Below are 14424 nucleotides of genomic sequence, written 5' to 3'. Positions count from 1 at the left end.
TGCAGTAGAATTGTTGGACTTTTGGTCAAGATCAAAGTGTAATATCTGTTCTCCAGATGCTGCACTTCCATTTCTTGTTCTCTTTCGGTGGAGGATCAGTCCTTTACGACTGATACAATTTATTTTTTATTTTTGTACCTTTTCTCCATATTAAAAAAACGACCCTGGTGTCTAACTCTGTCCCGTGGGGAGGCATAGTAAATAGGTACAATACTTCTGCAGGCTACACTTAAAATACAATTGCGAATTACTCAGCCATTCGACTTAAATAATTTTGTGTTTAAGAAACAAAACTAATTAGAAAAATGCATAATAAAAAGACCTTTGCCTTAAAAAAAACCTTTACTGTAATACTGAGTACATTTTAAATCCATCGATAAAATTGCATACAGATACGAATGACAACATGAATTCAGCGTAACACAATGCCGTCTATAAATCAGTTCAGATGTCCTTCGCCACTGTTATCCATGTGGAAATCTATACAAAAATAGCACTATTTCAATCTAACTCTTTATCACTAACAATCTATATAATTATAAAACTCAAATGACCTTGTAACGATGTATGTAACCGCTTTCCGGTTTATGACATCCGATTGCGCATGCGCGCATTACCTGCCCACTGAAATATTAACGTTATTATTTCGAAATTATTATTTAACATGGGAAGAGTGGGGTTAAAAATAACTTAAACGTAATACAGAAATGAACGATGTAAAAGGAAAAGCAGACAGTATTAACAATTGTTTATTTGGATAATTTAAACGCGGAAAAATAAAACAAAAGAACAATTGGGACGCTGAAATATTAACGTTATTATTTCGAAATTATTATTTAACATGGGAAGAGTGGGATTTAAAATAACTTAAACGTAATACAGAAATGAACGATGTAAAAAAAAGCAGATATATGAAAATTTGAATTTAACTATAATAAGTATTATGGTATCTATTCAGTGCACATTTACCTATAAGTATGCCCAACCACTTATAATTCAGTAACTGTATTTTTTTTTCAAAAATAATCAATTATAATAAACAGAACGACTCATAGAAATCTATCTATATTCTTTTGATATACTTTCATAGAAATGTTTCTGCTATGTAAAAAAAAAAACTATTTTCTTTACGTCACAAGTATCACGCTCATACATGAATTCCATAGCTAATATAACATACTGACTCAACGGGTCACGGGTAGTCTAGTAACTTGTAACGATTCACTGTTAATATTACACGTGTGCTTACAAATCAACGTTGAAATAAAAAGATAACTTATTAAGGCTACGGACATGCGAAAATGTGTAATTTAATTGTCATATATTTTCATATACTTTAATTGTCATATATTTTCATATACTTTAATTAATAGAGGTTAGTATACCCAATGATACAGGGCTTAACAGAGTTGAGAGGGAAAAGATAACAAAGTATCAAGGACTTATGTATGATATGAAACGAAATTGGAAATTAAAAGACGTTTCAATTATACCAGTCATCATAGGAGCAACTGGGCTTATGAAAAAGAACTTTAAAAAGTACATAGCAAGCATACCCGGTGAACCAAGTGCAAGTGAAATACAAACGATTGCACTGAAAGGGACGGCTAGAATCCTGAAAAGATCTCTTGGTTGGACTCACTAAAATAGGGGTAAATGTCAGACATCTGGTTGGATGTCCCATCCCCTAGAAGAAAAAGTTTAAGGAAAATGAAAAAAAAAAGAGAGACATAATTGTCATATATTTTCATATAATTTAATTGTCATATATTTTCATATGCTTTAATTGTCATATATCTTCATATAATTTAATTGTCATATATTTTCATATAATTTGATTGTCATATATTTTCATATAATTTAATTGTCATATAGTTTCATATAATTTAATTGTAATATAGTTTTATATAATTTGATTGTCATATATTTTCATATAATTAAATTGTCATATAGTTTCATATAATTTGATTGTCATATATTTTCACATGGGACAAAGAGAGGCACACGTTATGTCACACACACATATATATACATATATATATATATATATATATATATACATATATATATATATATACACACACATATATATATTTATATTTAGCAGAAATGGTAATTAGTAAAAACCTGAAGAAAGTGTTCAATACTATTGCAGAGCAAACATATATTTTTTTAAAATTTTATTACCGTTTTATCGGTTTAGTTACACATGTTTCTGTCACTGAATCGTATCAACGATCCACCAACTTCGTCAGATTTTAACAGAAGTGGTTATTATGATTTCGAAAAAAAGATTTTAGAAGAAGACGAAGGGAAAAAGTACGGGGGATCTCAAATTTGATTTGACAACATTTAAATTTTAAGGTTTAATAGTTAAATAAACATCGAACAGGGATGAAATTGAGTTTAAAGACTTTAGCCAGATACGACACGGATTGGAGTATAAGAAGCGAGGAGAGAGGAGAGAGGAGAGAGAGATGGTGAGAGGAAGAGGGCGGAAGAGACGAAATGGGGGAATGATGTAAGGTGCGTAAGACTTTGGAGGGAGAAAGAGAGAGAGAGATAAGTGGTGAATGAAGAAAGGGAAATACAAGTAAAACAGGTAGGTAGCTATCAATAGTGTCCTGTCGAGATGTCGTGGTGTCATATGGAATTTGACACGTTAAAGATTTATACAGATTAGGGAGAGCCTTGTTCTGTGTAACTAAGATGCGTCTTCTTAAAGTAAGCTAAGTTACATCCAATTTAAATGATTTACCTATTTAAATGCATTTGCTATGAAAAAAAGTATCTAAGAAATTAAGTAAATTAAATTAAAGTAAGCACACCCGGATAAGGCCCCCCTCCCCTCTCCTCTGCCATGCGCAGTGGAGGAACAGGAAACGGATTTTTTGGAGCCCTCTTCCTTTTTGGGGGTGGGACCAGCGACGGGGCTAGACGCATGATGCGTAGCTCTCACCTAACGAAAGAAATTGCGGGAATTTTCTGTGGATTATGCTTGCTTTATGCGATAACAACACGAAGGAGGAATTGCGACCGAAGTGAGAAACAAACAGAAACAGGACAATACACCAAACGCACGTATCGGCGAACAGTAAGCTACCTTTTGCTATTTCTCTTTCTCTCTCTCTCTCTCGCTCTCTCTCTCTCTCACCCTCGTCTGTCCGCGCTGGACATTGAATATTGACCACTGAACATTGAACATTGAACATTGAATGGACATTTCCTTTGCTTTATACAATACGGATGATGTTTTCTACTCGACTCTATTAATTACTTAATAAGAGAACAAAATTCCCTTCTCAAAAGGCCCTTCGTTTTTTTTGCTATTATTCTATATGTTTTTATCTTATTTTATTTTCTCGACCCCTATTCTTTAGCTAATCCTCAATTAAAATTTATAAAATTTCATGTTGTGTTCATCTTGTTATTTCATGTGTTCTGCTGTCCGATAAATATTTTACTGGTGTCCTGAGACAAGATATTCCATCCCCTCCCATTCACCTCTTTTCGTCATTTTTTGTCTTATTTTTTTTCTATTGTAGCGCCCATTGGTCTCTCGCCGTTCCCAGCGTATTCCGATGAGTAACAATATATATATATATATATATATATATATATATATATATATATATATATATATATATATATATATATATATAAGCGAGATAAGACACTGATAGACTTCAGATGAAAAATCCTGATGGATATTACTTGAAGTAATACTTTCAAGGTGATCCCAGCCAAAAAGGAAAAGCTCAATATTCAAGAATAGAGCAATATATAAGTTTGTTGGTTAAATTTTAAATTCTGAAAAAACAACATATAGACACATATATTCGAATTAAGAATTTATTGTTTGACAAAAGGTATATACACACTTACGTTTAGGTATGACAGATGGATATACAGTTAATTATTATATAAATAGTTAAATTCAACTACGTTTGGGCAACCCCACACCCAGCCCAGCATTTAAATCAAATCTCTTCATTATAAAAATAGCTAATTAACCACAGTATATAACGCACTCACTTAAAAAACGATTTCAACCCAACGAACAGCAAAACAAACTCATCCATAAATCGCCTCCAAACAGAAATGTATACATTTTAAATAAATTTTAAATAAACTTAATTAAACCAGATCACACTACGACAACAAGCTTAATGAACTAACTATATCTCAGCTAATCAAGTTGACTTTAAATATACACTCAAAATTAAAGAACCCAACTTTAAACTCACTTAAATAAGTAAACCTCCAAGCCTTCCAAAATTTCAGACCATGATTCGTCTCTATCTCCACCTCACCCGCTCACCCATTCGCACAGCCAAAACAGCACACCCACCCCATATCACGCACCCTCCCATTGAAAATCACAAGAATATCCATTTCCCATTTGAACTTAAAATCAAGAGGTCAATCCTTTGAAGAATACTAAAATAACCCCCCACCCGAAAAAATTCCATTAAGCACCTGTATGCTCGCCCAATTATAACCCCCCTCTCTCTTTACCCTCTCTACTTTGCCCCACTCTCCTCTTTCCCTCATCTAAAAGGCTTCCCTCACCCACTATCAACAAGAAACGGACTATCCACACCAGAAACTAACCGCCCAACGCACTGTTCTGAATATCCCCCCCCCCGGAATATATTGTGATTTTGCTATCCATACTATTGATTTCGAGGTTCATTGCATATATAATTCAATGTTCAAATTCTATTACTCACGGGGATAATTACAATGGAATGATATATCCACCCAACATCGGATACACTTTGTCAACACTGAGAACGCTTTTGGACTACATCACCCAACACGCACTCAACGCACCAACGAATACGACTGCCCCGTATACCCTTCAAAAATCAATAAGGAGCAATACGCTTTTGCTTTATGGGAATATTACCTTCTCCCCTGGACTTATTTTCTGCCCACCTGGATTTATAACCCCGAAGGACATTGTACTCCGATAATGGAGTGGGCAGGTTGTATCAACTTCTCTTTTCGTATAATTTTTTTCCATATAATTATCCACAACCACTCAAAAAACTATTTTAAATAATTGTGCTTAAAAGCAAAATAAGCGTCTATACACAGCTGAACATTTTGCTAACCGCAATTTCATTTCCACTGATGATATGAGCCATTATTGAAAATCCATGGATTAAGGAAATTAATATAACCCCCTCTATATATTTCTTTTGTCAAACAATAAATTCTTAATTCGAATATATGTATCTATATGTTGTTTTTTCAGAATTTAAAATTTAACCACCAAACTTATATATATATATATATATATATATATATATATATATATATATATATAGTGTGTGTGTGTGTGTGTGTATGTCTGGGTGTATGGCCGTTTCCATCACTACTACAATTTATTCTACTTTAACTTTATTTGAAAATTCATAAACATATCTGCAAAGAAAAGGGAAACGATAACGAAATACCAAGGTTTTATGTATGACATGAAAAGAAACTGGAATCTTAGGAAGATCTCTATTATTCCAGTAATTATATGAGCAACTGGAATTATGAAAACGAATTTAAAAAACCGGTAAATATATCCGGTGAACCAAGTCCAAAGCAGATTCAAATAACTGCACTTAAAGGAACGGTCAGAATCTTTAATAGATCTCTCGGTTTAAATATATAAGATAACAGGTGAATTTTTGGAATCCGATGAGATGCCCAATCCACCTTGAACAAACTAATAAGAAAATTGAGAACAAAATAAAGACATTCGCCTTGCAAAACTACAAACACGTATTTACGGACCATAGGAATACACTACGTAAATTTGATAGCAAACTATAGAAATTAAGGATTAAATATGACAAAAGAATAAATTCTCTTAACACGAACAAAATTAAATGTGTATTAGCTATATACATTTATTACTGTATCTATGCATATGTGTGTGATAGGATGGGCGGTTGAGAGAAATAGAAAATTAGAGAGAAAATGAGTAAGAAAGCAGCTGACCTTCCTATGAGCCCATAACGCCCACACAGTTCATTAGTTACAATATCAGTTGATGTGTCTCACTTAATTAGGCATTGTTCCCCCTCTTTGTGGGTCATCAGATGCCATTTCCTCAGGTTAAATGTTAATTTGCCAATGTCATTAGTTGTGACTTTTAAATGTCCATCAGCAAAATAGAATATTTCATAATTTAATTTTGATTCGGAAACTGTTTCCTCACAAATAAAAAAATGTAAAATTTCTACTAGCTAATCTACAATTATCAGGCTGTCTCATTATATTAGGTCGGTGCAAAAATAATGTCGTTTTTTGACGTTCAACTCATCTCATGATAAACTTTATTGATCGAAATAAGAACCATTAGAATCGACACATTTTTGCCAACGAAAAGCAAGTTGATTTATCCCATTAGCGTAGAAATCCGCAGTTCTGGAAGCGATGAAGTCATTGAATGCGGATTTGGCATCATCTTGGGTTTTGAAGCATTTTTCGCGCAGAAAGTTGTTGATATACTTGAAAAATGATAATCGGTGGGCGAGAGGTCCAGTGAATATGGCGGATGAGGCAGAGTCTCGTTCTTTCAGCTTCTGTAGGGTCAGTTGAGAAACATGCGGGCGAGTTTTTTTCATGGGGAGGAATTAGTCCCTTTATATTGACCAACCTCGGGTATATACGTTGGAGCTTCTGGTTCATTTCCTCAATTTTTCGGCAGTACTTCTCTGTCGTAATCGTTTCGCCCGGATTCAAAAAGCTGTGAAGGACGAGACCGGTCGTATACCACCAAACAGTCAAGATAACCTTTTTTTTTGGTGCAATTTCAGCTTTGGGAACTGTTGCGGAGCTTATCCAGCATCCAACTATAATGCGGAACTTCGCCAGTTGTCATAGACGATCTACTCTCTCATCACATGTCACAATCTGCTCAAGAAATGGGTAGTTTTTGTTGTGCAGATGGAGCGTAGAAGACATTTCAAAACGATGATTTTTTTATTATCGTTCAATTCATGCGGCACCCATTTATCCAACTTTTTTTTATTTCTCTACTTGATTTAAATGGCGAACGACTGTTGAGTGGTTGACTTCGATTTCAACAGCAACTTCTCGTGTGGATTTGCGAGGATCGGCTTCAATAAAGGCCTTAAAATGTTCGGCAGTCGGCCAGTAGCGACCGTCTTCATCTTCGTGGCTCTCGTCACTGTTGCGTCTCGCTACTCTGGAACCACCGTTGTGCTACACATTCGTTAGTGATTCCTGGGCCAAACGCATCATTGAGTTGTCTCGGCAGCTTTTCGGCCTAGTTTGAACTGGAACAAGAAAATCGTGCGGATTTGAATCTTTTTCCATGCCTACGTCTACGTAAAAATGCGATAAATTGGTAGTCCTGCGAGATAGCTCAGTGAAAGAGGCTAAGGCTTCTTATCGCGGGTTCCCTATTTATAATCTCGCTAGATTCAGCCACTCCGATGAGTCGTAGACGACGAAACACGTGTCAGTGGATAATTATATTTACAGGCTTCGTGCAGAACGGCACCACCTTTTAGTATAACTGCTAATCTCAGTCGCTGCATTGGCTACCACAGGAACGCAGATGGCAGACAGAAGATCTCAGGTTTTATATTAGAATCATATATATATATATATATATATATATATATGTATATATATATATATTGAGTAAAAAGATTAATAATTGTGAATTAAAAAAAAAACAGTTTCAAAAGTGAAAAAACAAAACAATCAACTCGAGTGTACGATCGTTTCCGAAAGGATCGTACACTCGAGTTGATTTTTTTTCCTTTTGATGTTAATATAGCTCTAGGATACATATAACTATTGAGCTAATTATATATCTACAGTACTATGGGCATTGTTTCTTTTAAATGCATTAATTTATTTACTAATACATTAAAATGAACTCTGCTCTTTAGACACCAGAACTAATTCCCTCTATAATATACATATATACAAATATATATATACAAATATATATATATATATATATATATATATATATATATATATATATATATATATATATATATATATATATATATATTGCATAACTACGTGAGTTCGACTGGATCTGGGGGCTAGAGAGACTGGATTTCAAAAGAGAACGCGACTGAAAGCTATATGCACATGTTCAGTCAATAATTAAGGAATGTACATTATGGCACAACTGTATCTGTTGTGTAGCACTATTATATAATCACTGAAGCATCAGTAGATTAATATCTACAGACTAATAATAAACACACATATATATTTATTGACAGATAAAAAGATAAATAGATAGATAGATAAACAGATGGATAGATAGATACAGAGAGAGAGAGAGAGAGAGAGAGAGAGAGAGAGAGGGGCATAGATTTAGCTATTATATATGTTTATATATTTGTGTGTAGAGGCTTCACTTTAAAACTAATTAACCCGTCATTATAAATATCTAAATTTAGCTGCTAAACATAAGGAGTCGAAATCTGATTTGTATTTAGTTAAATTTAATTTAATGCAAAACATGTAATACGGTGTTAAAGTCCTTTATGAAAATTCTAATGTCACCGATGATTGTGAAATTTTATAAATCTCTATTGGACTTAAGGTAAAAAATATTCTCCAAATTTTAATTTTCTATTTGGTATTTCAAACGAATGAATAAGAGAGACAGAAAATAGCATTGTTATGATGACTGAATTAATGCATTCATGACCCTAAAGATTCATCGCTTGTTGCAGATATTGACGGCATCAGAGACGCTAAGAAAGCAATTCTTATTATGGGCGTGCGTCAGAAGCAGCGATGCATCACAAAATTCCTGCCAAAAGAGCATTGGGAATGGTGATGTTTTTTTTAATTCTTTCCCCTTGCAAGAACGTACACACTAGAGTCGGAAAGTGGGATTGAGAAGTCAGCACGCCAGAGGAGGGGTATTCAGACTTGCAAAAGGTGCCTGGGCAGTACTGTCGGCATTCCTGGTGAGGTCGCCTCAGCCGATCAGCTATAAACTAACTCCTTCGCAAAGAGAGAAGATCAAAGCCTGGCAGAATGCACAGAACTAAAATTCCACTGTCAAAATCTATAGTGACCGGATCATTACAGGAATTGTCGAAGATATGTTGATGTTGGGGGCTCAGGATAAAAATCCCCAGCTGGATTAAATTCTTGGGTCTAAAACGCCTTTCATTTTAATGCTACCACACACACACACACACACACACACACACACACACACACACACACACACACACACACACACACACACACACACACATATATATATATACATATAATACCTGTGCGCATCGGTCGGGTTTCAATCCTGGCTTGAGGTAATTGCCTGTCTAGCCGCACTGATGAGCTGTGAAACAGCGAAACAGTACTGTATGTGGATGACTATAATGCTCCTCATCTTGAGTTGAGCATATTGAGAAGTGATACACGAATTACCATTAGCGTATAAGCGATGCTCTTTGTGTAAACAAATCGAGCAGAGGTAGGTCGGACGATGTCGAAACATCGCTAAACTCACGACTCACACAGCAGCCGCCGATAGCGTAGTGGTTAGGAGCCTTGACTGTCGTACAGATAGACGCTTTTCAATACTGGCTTCAGGTAGTTGCCTGTCTAGCCGCACTGATGAGCTGCGAAACAGTCCTGTATGTGGATGACTATATATATATATATATATATATATATATATATATATATATATATATATATATATATATATATATATATATATATCATACGTGTGCATAGATAATCATTTTTTAAAAAAATCAGATCATATTCCAAATACATAGAATATCCGAAGGAATTACAATTGTTTTAAGCTGTCCCAAATGATATTTTGAAGACATAAGATGATCTATTCTTAATTTTATTTTATTGAGTTTTATGATTAATTCAAAGAGAGTTTAGAATTTATTGATGTTATATTCATGCATGCGTGCATCTATCTATCTATCTATCTATCTATCTATATATATATATATATATATATATATATATATATATATATATATATATATATAGGAAACGCTTATGTTTGCAGGCAAAATTGATATTTATTTAGAAATATCATTACAAGCTACTTAAACTAGGATTAGAATCCGTTAGGGGAGTTATAATGAGCTTCAGAGAGAGTTTTGAATTTATTTATGTTTAAAATATTCATGCATGCGTGCTTCTATGTATGTACACACACGTATATATATATATATATATATATATACATATATATATATATATATGGATGCATATGCATATGTATATTCTCCCATTTTTTGTGTAATACAACTATTTATATTCGTTTCTTTCAAATATATACGAGCGGCGTTTCAAAATTAATGTCTTCTATTTAGTATTTTGCCCGAAATGACCAGAGGGAATTGCAAATTGCATTGTTATGATTACTGAACTTATACATTCATACCTGAAAGTTTCATCCCTTTGTTGCAAATGTTGATGGTGTGAGACTTAAAGAAAACAACCGATTTCATAGACGTGCATCAGAAGCAGAGATGCATACTACACATTTGCTAAGAGCAAATGTGTATTTAATATGGTAGTTACTATGCAGAAAACTTAATTCTGAAGCACAAAAATTCGTTCGTTTTCATGGTACCACTCATATCTTGCTAACTCTTCAACATTTTGAGTAAAAAATAGGAGGCTTTACTTTTGGAATGACTTTCGTATATTTTTTTGTTTATTAGATTTACCTTAATTGTTTGGACTTAAATTCTAAAAGCTTAATTTTAATGTAAATACATACATCTACGTAAATATTTAGCCAGTTATGACGTATCGGTCCGAGATATGACCTTAAACAATATCCGATGGTGAGGCCACAGCTTGCGGACTTTGGGAAGTGTGGAGCCACCCTTTAATTGCAATTGCTGCCAGGTCCACTCTGACCCGGAGTGGTAGTACCTGTTAGGGTTCCAACTATGAGTTAAATAGAAACCAACTTGAAAAAAAAATATTCTATGAAAAAAATTTATCTTCAAAATAACTGGATTCGTACCTGTTAGAGCTCAAACTATGAGTTAACTATAAAATGAGTTGAAAAAATATTCTATTAAAATTCTTTCTTCAAAATAACTGGATTCGACATTAAATTACCTAAAAGGGGTTGATATGCCGTAAAACAAAAACAACCAACCGACCAACCTATGACGTATGAACGCCATTAAAAAAAAGTTTCTAGTTCTTTTAAACAGTACGTTTTTGTTTGATATTTGTCCCTGATAATTATGCATTGAATATTAACGGTAAATATCGCTCAGTGTAGGATATGAGATGCAATGTGTAATCGATCTATTAGTATTCATGTCCCTGCACAACTTACAACAGACGATGATTCAAAGGAACCTATCGATTAGGATATTGATCTCTAAACTGATAATATGTAATGTCAAGTGTCCTATTGTTGTTTCGCTATTTCATATCTTTATGCGATACACCTGCAACATACCACAACTGTAAACATCAACGGTGTCATCTGCTGCCACTAAAATATTACTGAGGTATAGGGGGTGCTAAACAAACCGGTTGACCTTCATGTGTTTACGAGAATGAATATGATATGAGCGTTTTCCTGTCGATTTATTCGTATTGTACACGTCCATCTACCTATATGTTCCCTGCGTATATCTTTTCACATTATTTTGTTATCTTTTATCGATCATTTCAACCACAGTTCAATCTATGTATTTATGTATTGATTTCATACTTCTATATAGTATTTTATGTCTATATATATCGATCAATTTTTCTTCCAGTATAGTTATCCTTCCTCTTTCTATTTCTATGTCATTAACTATCTCTCTCTATATATGCATACATACACGCATATGTATAAGGTATTAGTCTTGATGTTAGACCTGAATTGTATTGCATTTGACATATTAAGTTTGACTCTGATTAGCCATTTCAATCTATCGATAATTTCCAATTCTTTCTATTTTTTTATCGATGTATGTCTTTTGTTTGTATATATTTATATATATATATATATATATATATATATATATATATATATATATATATATATATATAGTCTTTGAAGTTTTTAACCTTTAAAACTATACAAATAAATACAATTTGTTATCATTCGTTAGAAAACCAATTAGTCAGTAAGTCATTTAATCATCTCCAATCACTGCATCAGACGGATCTCTCTCTCGCTCTCTCTCTCTCTCTCTCTCTCTCTCTTTCTATATATATATATATATATATATATATATATATATATATATATATATATATATAAGTGACTTAATCTTTTTGTGTGTGTGTGAAAAAGGGCATCTAAAAATTAAACTGCTACCTTTTAGTGTACACACTTGAAACTTGATTTATTAAAATAAAATGTTACAATGTAAATAAGTCAGTAATTATTTATTGCGGTTTCTTTTTGTGAAATTCCTTTTCAGTTCGTGGTTTTCTGCTGTCATCGTAACTTTTTCCTAGATTTTCATCCATGAGTTCTGATTCATACAAACACATTGTTTGTGTAAGGTTAAATCGATACCGCTTTATAATATCGATCTCGTTTTTGTTTGTTTAGTACAATCGAGATTTACAACTTCGTTATCAGTAATCACGATCTTAGTCATCTAAGTAGATTACTGAGAAAGATAGAAACAAAAGGCGATAGTCTTATGATTCACTCTACAACACTAAGTAACATATTTGTGTTATGTTAATTAATAATATTATTTATTAATAATAATTTTTATCTTGGGTGTTATTAGCACAACGTTTCGGTCGCTGAAACCTGCGACCTTCTTCGGGTGTTGAAAACATGCTTCTTTTCCTACTAAGGAAAAACAGGATTGGCTTTGCATTACAAGAATTCAACCGTTTGTTTGAGGGTGGGTCCGTACATCATAAAAAAAGGTTCAATCATCAGGGGGTCACTAAGATAAACTTTGAACAATTATCTGTCTTTTAAATTGTGTGACCATATTTTTACTTCAAATTTCCCGCTAAAAACTAGAGCCTGCCACACGTGGAACCAACGGAATAAGATGTACATTTCTCTTCTCTTCTACTCCAAGATATTACCTCCTCCTGAAGAAGAAGAAAATTTTATTACCTCCTCCTGAAGAAAGAAAAAAAAAACCTACGTACTGGACTTCTTACCCTGATGAAGCTATTTATATATATATCGGACTTACAACAGCAGTATAAGTAAATAAAATTATTTTATCATTATTTCTGACACTTTCAAGTTTTCAAATTTCTCCTTTAAATATACACACATACACACACACACACACACACACACACACACACACACGCACACATATATATATATGTTGGATGTGATAACTAATGTCTACATATATGCAAACATGTTTCAGTGACCACCCTGCCAGGGAAAATCACTTCATCAGGCCAATAATATCCACGATATATATATATATATATATATATATATATATATATATATATATATATATATAGAGAGAGAGAGAGAGAGAGAGAGAGAGAGAAAGAAAGACAGTAAGAGAGAGATAAAATACACGATGTATGATCAAATGTAATGCTGCGGGGACAGGAAAAGGCAGAAAAGACAAAAAGGAGAGCAAATGAAATACAAGAAGAAATCATCAAGAACGAGATATTTACTGGTTTCGTTTGAATCAACAAACGTTATTAGCAATAGTGAAGATGTTAAATTTATTAAATAAGGGGAGACATGGGATTAAAAAGAACGCACATGCATTAATATTCGAAAATCTATAGAATTCAATCAAAATTTATTAATCGTTATTGGTAATAAAATAACACACGAGTAATTTCAATACCACAAGAATGAAAAACAGATCTAAAATTAAGTAACCAGAAGATATGGAGACACACAGATTAGAATGGATTAAAATAGATTTACTCCAAAGAAAACTAAGCGAGAAATTAAACTGAGATTGTTATAAAGAAGATAATGTTAGAACTATAAGTTTAAAATTAAAGTAAGGTGATTAATAAATACTGAAGTCAAAATATTAAAATATTAATACATTGAATTTCGATAAATTGATAAATTGATTGACAAAATAAAGTTATCTCCCTTAAACCGTAAAGACATTAAGAATAATAATGGAGAATAAAGATTATAACAGAAATTGAAATCTAAAATTTAAATTATTGACGTAAACAGTATGGAATGAAGATACATTTTGATTAATACTATTTAAATTAACCTTTTAATTACAACCCCGTCTTCAGAAATAACATGCTAATCAAAAATCAATTGTTAGATCGTAACATGTAAATAAATTTTATACAAAACTATGGTAGATTGAGAAAGAAGTAATGGAACATCTAAAAAGAAACTAGAATTTGAAGATGTAGATTAATATTTTGGAAATAAATCAATTAAATAAATAAATTTGGGAGAAAATAATTATTGAA

The sequence above is a fragment of the Euprymna scolopes genome, chromosome 7, assembly GCF_053919585.1.
Source record: "Euprymna scolopes isolate OS-2025 chromosome 7, ASM5391958v1, whole genome shotgun sequence".
Taxonomy (NCBI): Eukaryota; Metazoa; Mollusca; class Cephalopoda; order Sepiida; family Sepiolidae; genus Euprymna; species Euprymna scolopes.
This window is presented reverse-complemented; position numbering follows the sequence as displayed.